The sequence below is a fragment of the Periplaneta americana genome, chromosome 9 (genome assembly GCF_040183065.1).
Source record: "Periplaneta americana isolate PAMFEO1 chromosome 9, P.americana_PAMFEO1_priV1, whole genome shotgun sequence".
Taxonomy (NCBI): domain Eukaryota; kingdom Metazoa; phylum Arthropoda; class Insecta; order Blattodea; family Blattidae; genus Periplaneta; species Periplaneta americana.
The window spans coordinates 19,282,547-19,299,388 of record NC_091125.1 but is presented as its reverse complement, the minus strand read 5'-3'; the positions used below and the strand labels follow the sequence as shown (position 1 = coordinate 19,299,388).

The following is a 16,842-nucleotide window of genomic DNA, read 5'->3' as shown; positions in this document are numbered from 1 at the left end:
TTTTGTTTTCTAAATCCAAACTGTTCTAAAACTAATATATTGTTGGACTCCAGGTAATGATATAATCTATTATACATAACTTTCTCAAACACTTTTGAAAATGTTGTTAATAATGATATGGGTCTGTAATTAGCAATAGCAGGCTAATCGTTACTGCATAGCGGTGGACATAATTACTGATTACTCTACACTGAACAAAATATAATCATGTCATTTAAACATTATTACCGCAAGAATCTTGTGAGAAAACCAATGTGTGCAACTAACAAGTCGATTCATGATTAAGGTAAATGTTCTGGATGTTCTGCATTTCATTGCAGAGGCTTGGAAAGCAATCACAGATTCAATAATGTCTAACTGTTCTCATAAGTAGAGTGGTTATCTGTGGATGGAAGTGGATCTCTCGGGATTGAAAGTGTAACAGAATTAACACGACAGAAGACAAATGTTATCAATTAGAAGCTAGTGTGTCATATGAAAAATATGTAACATGTGAAGTTCAAATCATGGAACAATTAATGTTAGAAAGAAATCTAGCATTTGATGCATCTGAAAAAGAAGAAAAGGACGAGGGAAATAAAGCAAACAATGAGTCCCCAACAACTTTTCTGTTAGCTCTGGAAGACATCAGCAATACTACTAAATACCTAATGAGATTTGACTGTGACGATAATGTAATGCCTGCCCCCAGCAGTGTTGAAAATGTAGTATATTGGGTTTATAAGAAAAGAAAGAACAACAACTTGCCTTAATGGATAGGTGGAAGAAGTAAATCAGATTGTAGGTAATATTATTGACCGTAATGATTTTATAATCAGTCTTTGTAACTTTAAGTAAATATACTTTTTCCCCCCTTTTACCTACCTACAGCTATTAGTAAACCAGTATTCTGTTATGTTAAAATGTTTACATTTCTCTGTTGTGTTAATATAATAGTTGAATATGTGTAGAACAACACTTGCTGCTGTAACTACGTTCTTCCATGTTTGCACCACAACCTAACTGATAGAATGCTGGTAGGTTCCAGGTTACATACTCTGATGCAGGTTTAAAAAGTTTATGCGGTAAACACATTGCATAACTTTGTCCTCTTTTAACCTTGGTATGCAATGTAGTTACAGAATGGGATTTGGCTCACATGTTCACACACAACATTTACAGATATGTCAGAAAAAAAGGTTAAAAGTGTGTATTTTACAATAGTAATAATTCATATTCCGAAGCTTATTGTATGGTTTCGTAACAAGCTGTTTTTTATGGTAATGGGTTGTAGCCCTTCGCCCCACTCCTAGCTGGAGGACCACTCCTTATCGGCTGTCCACGACTGCTTATTCAATATATTCGCAGCTACCCTCCACATCTGGAGGCCACATAATAACTCGAGTGGGCTGACAAGACGCCAGAAACTCTCACAAACTCTGTGCGACTTGAAATTGTGGTTTTCTCTTAATGTACCTACAGTAATGTACTAGATTTGCAGAGGTTAAAGGTGTTTGAGAATAAGGTGCTTAGGAAAACATTTGGGCTAAGACGGATGAAGTTACAGGAGAATGGAGAAACTTATACAACGCACCTGACATAATTAGGAACGTTAAATCCAGACGTTTCACATGGACAGGGCATGTAGCATGTATGGGCGAATTCAGAAATTCATATAGAGTGTTAATTGGAAGGCCGGAGGGAAAAAGACCTTTGGGGAGGCTGAGACATAGATGAGAGGATAATATTAAAATGGATTTGAGGGAGGTGGGATATGATGGTACAGACTGAATTAATCTTGCTCAGGATAGGGACTGATGGCGGGCTTATGTGAGGGTGGCAATGAACCTCCGGGTTCCTTAAAAGCCATAAGTAAGTAAGTAATAATTCATATTAGCCATTAACAATGAAATCACCATTGAGTTCTCTAAGTGAAATAACATACCACTTCCTAATGAATACTGAAGTCCTTCAAATTAAATTCAACAAGTGGAACCAGTGTCATCAGTTTAAATTTATGATATGTTATGTGATGTATTCTAATGCCACTTTGTTTCTATTTCGCTCGTATTTCATTTTCATATATTTCTGTTCGTTTTCTTTCTTTTACATAGATGGCAGTCCTAGTGGCTTATCATCTTTGCTTTTGATTATATCAATTGGCACCTCAAATGAGGGTAGTAATTCGCGGGTGCTTGTGTAAAGGGGATTAAGTATGAATTGGCTAAAATGGGATAAGTAAAGATTTGAACCCTCCATGATTACTTCTGTTAAATCATGCTTCCATCCAAGATGCAGTTACAGTGCTCTGTATTTTGTGACAAAGGGGTTTTGTTCAGTACCAAAGGAGAGAAGTTTACATATCTTATAATTTGACTTAACCCCCTTTACACGAGTACCCGCGAATTTTGCATGTTGGATAGCCAGTGTCTTGTGTGATTTTTCTACTATGGGTGCTTTTTCAAATTTGTCAGTTAAAATCCCTACTCCTGTTTTTCGGACATCATCCATTGGAAGTGACTGTCGGGCAGCATTCGACTGGAGTGGTGGTGCATCATGGGAGAGTGATCTGAGATGTGCAGCCAAGAATTTGGTGTCTGACAACAGTGGTGGTTGTTTGTCCACCGAGTCGACGAGATGTGTAGCTGTACAGCACTATAGTTTCGCCTGTGTTACACGGGTTTTCAGTCTGCTGGAGCTGCCTTGGTGACTCTTCCTTGGACTCGTGGATATTTTTCAGTGGCTGGTGTGGTCCGCAAGTAATGCTTGACAGTGCAAGTTATAAGTCTGACTGTGTTTGATTATATGCTGACTTAATTCGTATTGGTTGTTTGAAATTTCTTCATCGCTGTCCAGTGAGCGCACTGTCGTTTGTTGACATCTGTATGTAGGCACTGCAGGGACTGTGCGGAGCAAGAGGGAGGGCATGTACATTCCACTTCAAAGCGTTATTAGCACGAATGTTGTATCAGCACATATAATCACATGCTCTCCTGCACTTGGTACCAATATAACAATAAAATTAATATATTGATACCAGAGCCACTTGTAATGTCAATTATTACTTTCAATAGAGCCCGGATATTTAGGAATTTATAACAGTTAAAATAGGCAGGCAAAAAAGGCAATAAAACGTAAAAAGATGCACAATAATCTTTGAAAAAGGCATTATGAATTTTAAAAAGGCATAATATATTTTAGCAATAAATTTAAATTATATCAACATAACTCGCATATTTACTTCGTAGGTGACACATGTTGACTTATAAAAGACTTTTTTCCATGATTAACTGTCTTTTTACAAACCTTACACAACAAAACTGTTCCATTAGTTGAAAACACATGGGCACCAAATTCACTAACGTAAGCAAGAAGTTTGCTTTTCAATGGTTTACTGATTTTAGGCATTCTTGCTAACAGATCTTATACCTTCTGTCACCTGACAATAACTGACTGTTCCTCACTCAAATTTCCTTTTCCTACAATAATAAACACGTGTAGCACAAAATTGTAACAGTAAGATTTGAAAATATGAAAGCAAACAATTGGAAATGCTACGTGACAGCTTCTATGAGAACGAGCTTCATATTTAAAATTATAAAGCTGATTGTGGGTATCGTGAAGACATGACTATATTATATTTGTAAATGTGGATTGTCGATCATTATTCACATTAGACCAACATTATTAAAGCACGATTATTAGCAGATTAAGCACCAAAATAAATTACTTTTATTTACTATTGTTAGTAAAGTTAGTCATTGTTTCAAATGCTTAAATTTCATACCCATTACAATTAATTAGAAAATTGCAAATAAACAAGAAATATTGCTTTAAAATGACAAAAGAAAGGCATCTGTTAGCAAGAATCACTTTAAAAAGGCAAAATAAAAATTGACTATCACTTTGATTTACTCCAAATCACATTTATATCTATGGAAATAATGATTTACTTCCACCCAGTAAAAAAGGCATTTTGCCAAACATCAGGGCTCTATACTTGTTTTTTTGAGAGATGGGATATGACAGTTAAGCGGCCGAGCTTGGAACTACAGTGCTATGTTGCCAATATGGACTACCATGCTGCCAGCTGTTGGAAGCTAGCAATTGATGTTAAGATAACTGACGTTAAAACATTCATTGACAATTGACGCGAAGGTAAGAAAACAATACAAAAAGCGACAGAGAATCAAACACGAAATGTACCAATGCTAGCATTGTGTGCACAATAAATGTCGCCAAGAGAGCTATTAAGCACTCGCCATGTGAGAATGGTAAGTTTGGCAACTCAACCGTTGTTACCATAGCAACAGGCCTACCACGCTACGTGACATTCAGTTGTTTTTCCAATCGCAACGCTCCTGTCATGTCCCATCTTTCAAAAAAACAAGTATAGTTATAATATTTCAGTTTATTTATATCATTAATGTAATGTGTTCCGATAGCTAATAAATTAGTTCGTATCCAGGGGCGGCCCGTCCTTATGTGCTACAGTACAATGATAATTTTTGCTTAAATAATGTATTTGCAATGCCATAGTGTGTAATCTGCCATTTGACAATTTCCCATGGTTATGTTCACGACGCGTTATAGAGTGTTTAGTCTTCGCTCTTCGTTCTTTGGTGCCTCAGGCGGTACGTTGTGCTACTCAGAACTTACATGAGAATGTAGATTATTATTGCGCATGTGCGAAGCTGAATTCACTGCTCTGATTGGCTATTTTTACGCGGGTAAGTGCTGTAGTCAGCTTCAGCACAACACAGCTTGGAGATTGCAAAAGTAAAGCATAACGAAAGAATGCTTGTTTGTGGAAGAACTCGGAACTATGTACAATGTATTTGGTAATCAAGTGTCCGACTGCTGCTGCCATCTACCAGTTTTTTGAGTTTCCTCCTGAATCAGTCAGCAAGCGACGGAAAATGGAATCCGAAAATTGAAGCCAAGGAAGTATGTGACCATATAATTCAGGAAACTACTCATCGTTTCCAGTCTTTAAGCTACCTAGACTCAACAAAATTGTTAAACAGCAAATTTTTTGCATAATTTTCCTGAACGCGAACTTGAAGTTGCTGTCAACAGCTATACTGTACTGAACAAAAGATTATTAAAGACACAACTTGGGGTTCTATATGGAAGACTCGACTTCCGAAATATAGATGGAGCTGTTCAATTGTTACAATACATAGCCTCCAACAATTCACAGGATCCATTCTGTGAAGTAACGAAGTTGTTAAATATTTTTGGTACAACACCAATGACCACTGCTGAGCCAGAAAGATGATTTTTAAGGAACACTATGTCCCAGGATCGCTCACTGTTCTTACAATACTGTCAATAGAAAAGAGTATAATGTCCAAGATGGAGGGTTTAACGTTTAACACTAGGGTAATTCGTCACTAGGCGAGTCTCAAATTAAGATAAATACATGTAAGTGTATACAGTAGGCCGATATAGAGATTGTAGCACACTCATTATTTTGACCACCAGCTGCTACTGTTCGTATCTATTGCTATATAGTCCTGCATTCAAACTTAAATAAATCATGTGTTTACAATATTCAAAATTTGAACTGTCGAGTGATTAAGCCGATTAAGGTGAATGTTGTTGATACAATGTTGATAACAAGAAATTGCATCACAGCCTCTGTCTCCACTTATTATTGTTTCAGAGAAGGAATTTGTATTTTAGTATGAGTCACGAATTGCAGTATTTAGTAGTAGTCGGTGTAATGTTAACAGGCAGATTATTTCTCGTTTTCGAGAATAGCAGTGCCACTAATACAGTTCTAGTAAATAGTGTTATCTGTGCACTACTCTCGCCACTTATATCGATCAGTACTGAGAGGGTGCATATTCACTGTTCTTGAGCAATAGCTGAACTTAATACTGTCACAATGATACATTGCATTGATGTGAAAATTAGACTGCTACACCTGAGATAAGAGATTGCATCAAATGATTCATTTCGAGCAGTTGTCTTTGCTGCCACAGGTAATCATTCGTGAGACAAGTTTAGTAATATAAGGGGCATTTCAGGATATTATTTATCTCACTATTATGTATCTTTATTTCTAGGCCACGTTAGTTATTGTGCAGTCACCCTTGTTCTTTTATTGGTTTTACCTCATCGCCAGGAGGAACTGTTTTATGTTTAGCTTTACTAGTAAGTTGTTGTTATCCCCTTGGTCGGTGGAGGATAGATGTACCTTGCCTAATTGTTACACAAATTAAGGACTGCTTTCTATATTCTTAAGATTGACTTCTATGTTATTAAAGTAGCCATTATTAGTACAAGTTCATTAGCGTTTTATTTGCTATTGTTAAATCCCGAGACAGTTCAGAGCTTACTTATTATGTCATCATGTTCTGTATCCTGTCATGTCCTCGGCAGGGAGAAGGACACTATGCCACAGTTACAAAGACATATGTGTGCTTTAGAAGCATAAAAAGTCAAGTAATATGTTAAACTCTTCCGAAATGTTATTTTTACATGGAAGCTAAGATGTCTATTCTTCTCTCATATCTTTTACCCTTCTATAAAGAAATTCATGTAAAGTTTGTGACCATGGAGCTCAGTGAAAAGTATTTTAAATGCTACCATACCATAAAATATATTTTATAACAATACAGGTAATGAGCATCATTATATTTAAAAAACAGTAGTGGAGCACCACAAGTGATTACAAATATTCACTTCAATTCTTAATTTTTTTCAATGTTAATGCTTGAACTAATACAAAACATATATTACAAATATTCTAACAAGTCTGTACTTTTATCCATTTTCAATTTATCACGGAACACCTCAGTTCCTGCAGCTTGGAAAAAAGCAATCATTGTACCAATTCACAAAAAAGGTAAACCTGCTCATGATGTTAATAGTTTGTTATAGTTTGACAATAAAGTCATTTGACCTCTTGCACTCCAATATTTTTCAAAGATATTATCATGACTAGCCACTGAAGCACAGATTCTGAGGTGTTCCGAATCCATTTCTTGGTTTGAGTTGCACAATGGGCAATATGTTTAATTTAACTTAAGCTTATAAAAATATGACATGTTACAGAAATCCAATCCCTATTCAAAAATACTAAGCACCAAGTTACACCTATAGCTTGGAATTATTATGGCTGAAAGGTACAACATTTCAGAATCTTCTTTTCAGGAGATGAGATGAATCTGATGTTTCATTCCCAAACAACTAGAGCACAGACTTTCCAATACAGGCAAGTCTGAGTAAAATTTATAAGGACCATGATGATGTCGGATTAAGTTTTACCAGAATATTCTCTTTTCCTGTGCTGTCATTTCACAATTGTTTCATAATTGACACAATAATCCTTATGGCTATTGCACAAATCAATGGAAATCTATTACATTGTACCTATCATTTTCCAGAAGACCACTGCCATGGGATTTCTGTGGTAAATGGTCTATAGAACAAATAACTGAGAAATCCCTGGTAGCTAACACTACTTGAGTTGTCAGTTAGGGTACATTGAGAAACACAAAGTGAACCTACTTTACACTACATAGATTAAAGCCTCTTTTACACAGTGACAGTTCTCTCATGAGAGTTGCTATAGTTCACTCCCATGATGGGAAGTGTTTACATGAGATTCAGAATGAGACCATACTGTCATAAAAAACGTTAGAAGTGGGAATGGTTGAAGCCATGGCCAGAATTATTAAATTAAGGAGAAAAAAAATTAACATTTTAACGCATTGTATTCTTCACCTGACATAATTAGGAACATTAAATCCAGACGTTTGAGATGGGCAGGGGATGTAGCACATATGGGCAAATCCAGAAATGCATATAGAGTGTTAGTTGGGAGGCCGGAGGGAAAAAGACCTTTGGGAAGCCCGAGACGTAGATGGGAAGATATTAAAATGGATTTGAGGGAGGAGGGATATGATGATAAAGACTGGATTAATCTTGCTCAGGATAAGGACCAATGGCGGGCTTATGTGAGGGCGGCAATGAACCTTCGGGTTCCTTAAAAGCCAATAAGTAAGTATGATTCATTCTGCTTAATTTGGTGTTCGGTTTATTAAAATATTCTAATATTTACTATTTTAAACATATTTTTTAAAAATATTAGTGTATTTGTGTTTTAGAGAAAAAATTTACCACTTTTCACAAAAAAAAATTATTATCTCAGGAAGTAATTGTCTTAGAAGGCTGTGGTTTGGCTTGTTTTATAGTAAAATTAATGCTTCATAAAGCCTGTGTTTCAAAATTTTGCCCATTCTGATGAAGAACTCATAATACTAATGAATAATTTAATAATGTTGTTTGGCACTGAGTTCCAAAAATGTGTCTGTTGGTATGTCAACATTGGAACTTAGTATACTAGATGCTGTACTCACATTTAATGATGGATACATTGCAAGAATACAGGCGTTGAAGGATCTAGGTATTCAAATAGGATATAACCTCGAAAAACATGGAGAACTTGGACACATTGCGAATGAGATAATGGTAACAAACACAACCAAAGAGGCAAGATCCAAGAGAAGGAGGGCAGTATTAGGTGAGCAGGATAGAGAAGAACACAAGGACCACCAACCAGAAGGGTTGTAAAACATTTTTTTCTGTAATAGGTAAATTTTTATAGAAATTTTTACTTTAAGCATGATTTACTTAAAACTACATTTTTCAACATAAATGACCCGTTTTCTCAGAATCTATTAGATCTGTCTGCATGAAATTTTTACAGGTAACAGTGTGATGATATGGAATTCCTTTGATTGAGTTTGCTGTAATAGTTTATTAAGAATAAATAAAATGTCTAATTGAGGACTGTTTTTGTAAAACTTGCTAACTGCAAAATTGAGATTTTGATGGCAGGCCTCTACATGATGTTAAAGGCTTCTTAGTAAAATTTGATTATTTCTCTTCATTGTAATGTGTCAAAGTGTGATCGTTTTTCCAAAACTTGCTTTCTTCTGTAAAATTTAGTTTTTTCAGTTAGCAAGTTTTGCAGAAACGGTCCTTAATTCTTGTTTTTAATTTTAGAAGTTGGTAAAAAATTTTGTTTTTCTATTAGATATTTTATCATCAAAACGAATCAGTGTACTCAGAAGGAATGCATAAACATCCTGTAAAATTGACACATTTCTATACCTAGTATGTTCTGAGATAACTGGTTATTAATATTGCTGTTTTAACATTAGTGAATCTGATGTTTCATTCCCAAACAATTAGAGCAACAACTAGGTTGCAAGGGACAGTGAAGTGCATTCCATAAACCTCTCCTATCCAAAACCCAACCTCAACCTGCTCGTGGTGCAACCTGCTTTTACAGATGAGGCTCTGGGGACCGAGTATTGGCGGTATAACCACAACATCAGAAATAGAGGAAATGCTATTTCATCTCTTACGCTGGCCTGCCACGGCGTAGAAATGTTCCACAAGTGGTGCTTGTGAGAAAGGTCGGTGGACTCTAAAACTCCTCCCGGCCAGGTCCGATGGACCCATTAACCAACGACAGGTGTGGCCCTCCAGTCATACTGGGGGTTTACGTGAGTGGGTGATGTAACCACCATTACAAACAAAAAATTGGTGCCCACTTAAGGGGATAGGCTGGTCAATTTTTGATGAATTTTCATGAAAAATACAATTATTTTTTTGTATTTTATCTGGATACCCTAATTCTTTCTGTAAATTTTGATGTAACACTCAATTGTGTGCAATGACTTTTTACCCGCCAAATCAGCTGCTATATAAATGTCTGCACTGTGAACCGTGTTGCCAAAAGATTAGGTACTGGATTGAAGAAAGTAGTAAGATGGGTATAACACTTGGTGGGGTGACAAAAGGTAGTCTGAAATCCAAAACTATAGAAATGTTACAGCGTTACTATAGAAGTAGTATAGTCCAAAATCTAGGCAATGTGCAGGCTATGAAGTCTAATATATATGCTACATTATACCACTGCTCCTCTACAGATGATGAACCCCGGCATATAAAGTGTCCAACAGGTGAAGAAAGTTGGTGTTTTTACAATAGGGTGATTGCAAAGGGTGAGAACCCTGGAAAACATGGTGACTGTATACATACACCAATCAATAAAAATGTACTAAAAGCAGTTATTCCTCTCTATAGTAGACTAGCACATGAATCTCTTCTTGGAAGATGTGTGGAAGGAAGAACTCAAAATTCAAACGAGTCGATATACAACATAATTTGGTCAAAGTGTCCTAAGACTACATTTCTTCATAGACACCGAATTGAATTAGCTGTTCGAAAGGCAGTGGCAGAATATAATTCTGGATTATACTGTACGGTTGTACGACTACAGAAAGAAAGTGGCCTGTCACCAGGTAGAAACACCATAGATATAGCTAGGAGAAGAGACGAAAGAAGAACTAAGCTGTACATGACTCGCACCACTGAAAATATAAGAAGTATAGGCAGATTGTCAGATCAGCTAAACTGAGAGTTGAACAAAAGAAAACAGAAAAGGAAGGTACCACATACAGTGCTGGAGGATTTTAGGCCAACAGAAGATCGGTAAGTTTAAAAAAGAATCAGTTACTGTATAAAAAAACACTTCAGTTTTCTCAATAATCATATTTTTCTATATTTATGAACTTCACTATTGAATAATTCTGAAACTATTAGAGATAAAGAGCTGACATTTTTAGCATATGTTCATCATTATATTATCTGCATTTGGGGGGATGATGAATGTAATCTGAATGATATCAGGATGATAATCAATTATTTGTTTATAATTGTGCAACATTTTTTATTATAATTCATTTAGGCAGCATTTTGAAGTAGTAAAATGCGTCCTAGGAAAATAAAAATACCCACAAATGTAGATCATGATACCAGCTTCACTTTAAAAAAAGATTCATGAATTTATCTAGAATACTTCCAGAGTTATTAAAAAAATTAATATATCCTCATAATGTTATTTTTCTTTCTTTGCAACAATTATTAAATGTTAATAACAATTTATTAGTATATTGTGGGTATTGTGTGAATATGAAGTACATGCTGTGAAAGTTTCACAATTCTAAATGTAAAAATGTGGAAATTACAAAATTGACCAGCCTATCCCCTTAAAAAACGGTTACACTTATGCTAATTAACCTAATGGCAAATGCTTCAGATAAGTTTTCCGGAGGTAAAATAGTCCCCCATTCGGATCTCGGGCGGGGACATCTGCAGGACGTCATTTACAGAACATCCTTAAAATTCTCCAATGGAATGCAGGAGGACTTACACAGAGCAAAAAAGCCGAACTACAAACAATCATAGAAGAAAAAGGGATAGATGTATTTATTATACAAGAAGCAAATGTATCAAGAGATCAACTGAAATACTTTCAAATTTCTGGATTCAATATATATATATATATATATATATATATATATATATATATATATATATATATATATATTCTCCTCAATGCAACTCAAACCAAGAAATGGATTCGGAACACCTCAAAATCTGTGCTTCATTGACTGGTCATGATAATATCTTTGAAAAATATTGGAGTGCAAGAGGTCAAATGACTTTATTGTCAAATGCCTGGCATTAGAAAACAACAACATATTCTCCCCAAATCACGTCAAGTAGCTAGTGGAATTCTTGCAGGTGTTAGAATAAACATTTTATCAAAATTTAAAGTTATAAAGGAAATGCAACAAGAAGACAAAGTAGAAATTATCCAAATTGAAATCTGGAAAGGAAATTCACATTACACCATATATGGAATATACAATCCACCTAATAACAACCCTTGTCTGGATATAATAAATATACACCGAAAAACGATTTTGATTGGCGATTTTAATGGTCATTCACCTAAATGGGGATACAAAGACTATAATGCTAGTGGCAAAACTATTGAAGATCTATTAAATTCAAGCACTTTAGAACTTATTTACAGGAACGACGATTGTCCTACATACTTACATTATAATGGTCAGTGTACAAACCCAGACCTCCTGTTAGTATCATCAAATTTGCAAGATAAGACTACACGTGAAATCAGTGAAGACCTAGGATCAGATCATAGAGCAGTTATTGCATCCATAATACATTAGAACAAACAAAATAATAACAAACCAAAACCAAAATACTCTTGGAATTTTAGAAAAGCTAATTGGGCAAAATTTACAGAAGAGACCGAACAAAAATTATACTCCATTGAATACGAAGTATGTACAGATAAACTCAACAATACAATCTCAAACATAATTCTCGAAGCAGCAAAAAATTGGATTCCAAGAGGACAAATTAAAAACTATAAACCCTTTTGGAATGCAGATCTATCAAAGTTAAAAAAAGAAAGGGACATAGCAAGGAAAAAAACAGAATTGTCCAACAACCCAATAGATACACAAGAATGGCAAAGAAAGGCAGCAAAGTTTAAAAAAGAAATCTATGTAGCCAAGAAAAATGCATTCAGTGAATTTATCGAAAAAGCTGATAATAGAAAAGATGCAAAAAAAATATACAGATATGTAAATAAAATCACATGTCAAAGAGAAACGAGGAAAGAACCACTCAAATTTAATGGGAAAACGTTCACTTCCAGCAGCTCTACTGCCGAAGCCTTTAATAAGCATTATAGCTCTCAACATAAACTTTCTCCTGAAGCTAAAAAGAAGCAAAGGCAGATCAAAAAAGATCTCAAAAAATTTAAGAAGTGTCAAGAACAAACAAACGATATATTCCGCAAAGAATTCACCATAAGAGAACTAGATTCTGCAATCCATGAGTTAAAAGATAAAAAATCTCCTGGATCTGATATAATGCATGCAGAATTTCTGAAACACCTTGGACAAAAGGGAAGAAATGCACTACTGAAATTATGTAACATATCATGGACTTCTACTGTACCTACAGAGTGGAAAAAATCAATAATTAGCCCTATTCTAAAAAAAAGGCAATACAGGTGATGATATAAATAATTACAGACCAATTTCTTTAACAAGTGTCATTGCAACAACAGCAGAACGTATGATTTCAGCGAGGTTAAATTGGTTCTTAGAAAGTAATAACATACTAACAGCAGCACAAACAGGATTCAGACAACACCTATCTACCAAAGAAAATACAATTCAGCTCTCCCAAGATGTCAAAGAATCTTTCAACAAAAATCAAGATACGCTATCAGTTTTCATTGATTTTGAAAAAGCATACGATTCAGTATGGAGGTATAAACTACTTGAAAAACTCACAAAAATAGGCATTCAAAACAACATGCTAAACTGGATCACTCACTTCCTTTCCCAGCGTTTCTGTGCTACAAAATACAATGACAGTACTTCCAAATTCCGACAAATAAAAATGGGCCTCCCACAAGGTGCAGTACTGAGTACAACCTTGTTTAACATCTACATCAATGATCTCCCCCCAGCTGTTTCAAGTGCAGAAATAAAGACAGCTCTTTTTGCAGATGACATGGTCAAGTGGACATCTTCTCCACAAATAGTCAAATCCAAAACTTCAATGGAAAAGGCTCTGATCCTATTAGAAAAGTGGACTGACAACAATTTGATGACCATAAATACTGATAAAACAACGTTTGAAATATTTAGTCTGAAGAAAAAAATCCCAAAACTAAATCTACAGTTCAAGAAAACAAACCTGAGACAAACATATGAAACGAAATATTTAGGGACAATTTTTGATTCAAAATCATCTTGGAAAAATCATATTGAAGCAGTAGTAAACAAATCAACAAAAAGACTTCCAATTTTAAAGGAATTAGCTGGAGCCAAGTGGGGTAGTAATCGGCAGACTTTGAACATCACGTACAAAACATTCATCAAGCCAGTACTTCTCTACAATGCGGAGGTATTAATTACAGCAAATAATTTCAACCTGAATCGACTAGAAGTATGCCAAAATCAGACCCTGCGATTAATAACTGGTGCAGCAAAATCAACCCCAATCACGGCAATGCAAGCCCTAACCCAGAACCCTCCAATATGTCTAACTCTAGAGGAGCAGGCACTAACACACCATGAAAAAATGCTATGGTTAACAACAACAAAATGGGAAAAAAGACTGTTACAACCAACCAAGTTGAAAACACAAATAAGTTTCCTGTCCAAAGTCACGGAAATAAAAACAGAATTGAATCTCCCTAAATCTAAAGAAAACATTTTAAGCAGAGAAAACCCTCTAACCTTCGAACCAATTAACATTCAAATAGATTTAGAAGAACCAGTTACAAAATCTGAAACTTCCAAACCTGTACTAAAAGCGCTGGCATTAGAAGCTGTGAACAATAGATACCCACCAGAAGAATGGTTACATATCTACACAGAAGAGTCTACTATCGATAACAACTCAGGATCAGGAATTATGTATGCGTTATTCTCATTTTATCAACCAGCAGGACATCATACAACAAATTTTGATGCGGAAATAATGGCTATTCATATCTCACTCCAACACCTACTATACAGAATAGATAAATTTCAAAATGTTGTCATTCTCTCTGATTCTAAAGCAGCATTATATGCAATAAATTCATATAAAATGATGTCGATCCAAATTAAAGAATGTCACAAAATGATCCAACAACTTCAAAAACTACAGAAAAGAATTCAATTGCAATGGATACCTGCACATTGGGGAATTGCTGGAAATGAAACTGCTGACTTTCTTGCCAAAAAAGGATCCAGTTTAATTCAGAATACAAATACAAGCCTACCTTTTACATCCATCAAAAGACTAATTAAAAATAAATATAAAATCAAGCAAAACCAAGCACTATGTACCAAAGCCAAAGATAAAAAATGGAGAATTTAATAAAAAAAACAGAAATTATTCCAGAAATCCCACGTAAATCTGCAGTAGCAAAATTCAGACTGCTTACAGAACATGATTATTTGGCCAAACACTTGAATAAAATAGGAATTTACACAAATCCAAATTGCCCTCTATGCAACAAAGAAGAAGAAATGACTGAAGATCATCTCATAACCTGTGAAGTTCTACCTGATGGATCCACCACAAAGAAATATTGGAGAGTAAGAACTCTAATGGCTTCGTTGCCAAAGCCCGGCATTACATAACAACAACATTAAGTAGTGAGATAGAGCTTGACGACTCCCTTTAATAAAAGTGAAAAAATAAAAAAAATAATAAGAAACGGAAAAGAAAAGTGTGGGTTAGAAAGTGGATAGGGAGAAGTGAGAAGTGTGCTTGATGCTTTCAGCACTCTTATGTTAGAGGTGGCAAATGAAGATTCATAGTAATGTACAGCACAAAATTGTATTATACACCATATTAGTATGGTGTATGGTTTAATACATTATTATTATTAGTAAAAGTTCTTGTATAGTATTGTGGAATATAAAGTTACAACTCTTCTGTTGTAAGTATGGAGTAATAAAATACAAATGTACAAGAAATCTTTGTGACTAATAATTATTAGTTACAGCTCAATACACTTGTAATGTATTAGCAGCGTTTCTCAAACTATGGTCCGCGGACCACCTGTGGTCCTCGAGGTCTGCCCTTGTGGTCCTTCGAAAAAGACAGAAGAAAAAATAAAATTCAAACGAATTCCATATCACACTATAGCTGAAAATCTCAGAGTTTGGAAATGACACATGGCAATCACCTTTCACTTTTTCTCCCAGTACTGACATTTTATGAAATTTATTACCCTACCCGTCTACCAACTTCCCACTCTACTCTCAGTAACAAAAGAGGGATTTAAAGCACTATGAACGCGGGATTTCTCGCCGCCTTTTCCTGCACATTTGGCACAGCACCTGTAACCTAGCCAAGGACCACCTGAATTCATAACAGAGGACCAAAGTACTGAATCTTTTCATGTATTTATGACTTTCTTAATAGTTTTGCCGACACCCAGTCTGCACATTGAAATGGGAAATGGGCACGTACTGCACGTCGTACACCAAAATAGAACGTGCCAAATTGCATCTTTACTTGTTTCTGTGTTATTTCTTTTTATTTCTGTTTTTTTCAGATAAGAAATTTTACACTCCGCCTATTTTAAAATCCAGGCGAATCAGATCCAGAAATTCAAATTACAATACTTTTCTAAATATCTTTTTTTGTGGTCAATCACAAGTAACTTATAACAGATTCTGTGCATTATCGATTCGTTTTTTCATTAGCAGTTAGTTGTTTGAAATCCTTCTTGTGTGGTACACGCTTGTAGTTGTCTATGTCTCTGTTAAATAGTGCCCATTATATATAATGAAAAACTGGCTTTGATCCAATCTTTGAAAAGAAAGGAGCGTGATGATACAGTTCATTTAGGCAGTGTTAATAGTTCAGAAGCTGTGTGTGAAGATATTAATATCAATGATTCTCGTGCCATTAATGAAATATCTAGACGTCCAAATATAGAACTGTGCAAGAATTGGCAAGCTCATCCATCTCATTAATGTGAGTACCAATATTTATTTTTTTTTTTTTTTTAGTTAATAAATTAAAGATTATTCAAACTCTAATAGCCTTGAATTATAAAAAAAAAAAAAAAAAAAAAAAAAATGAATTTTCTTCTATTAACATTAACTTAATTAGTTAATACTAATATAAACTTAATTGAATTATAAGTTAATTTTAATTAATTAATTCTACTTTAAAATTTAATTACTGGTATTAAAATATGCTACAAAAATGATAAATTTGCTTTTGAAGGGAACAAGAGTAAGGTGGTCTGCAGAACTGTTCTGACTTAAAAAAGTGGTCCCCACTTCAGAAAAGTTTGAGAAACGCTATATTAGACCATACTTTTGTAGAATAGGGTCCATGTTGGATGCTGGCCGAAAGCTGGCCTCTTCATTGCACTTTTGATCGTCCAAGGTCTCTCTTCCCAAAAGGATTGTAGTGAAATAGCCTCTGAGG

At 35.0% G+C, this 16,842-nt stretch overlaps 1 protein-coding gene across 10 annotated transcripts in view; it reads right to left on the bottom strand.

The window, feature by feature from the left end:
• Positions 1-16,842, bottom strand: part of LOC138705813 (uncharacterized) — a 219,674-nt gene that overhangs the window by 11,860 nt on the left and 190,972 nt on the right. The window lies entirely within an intron of this gene.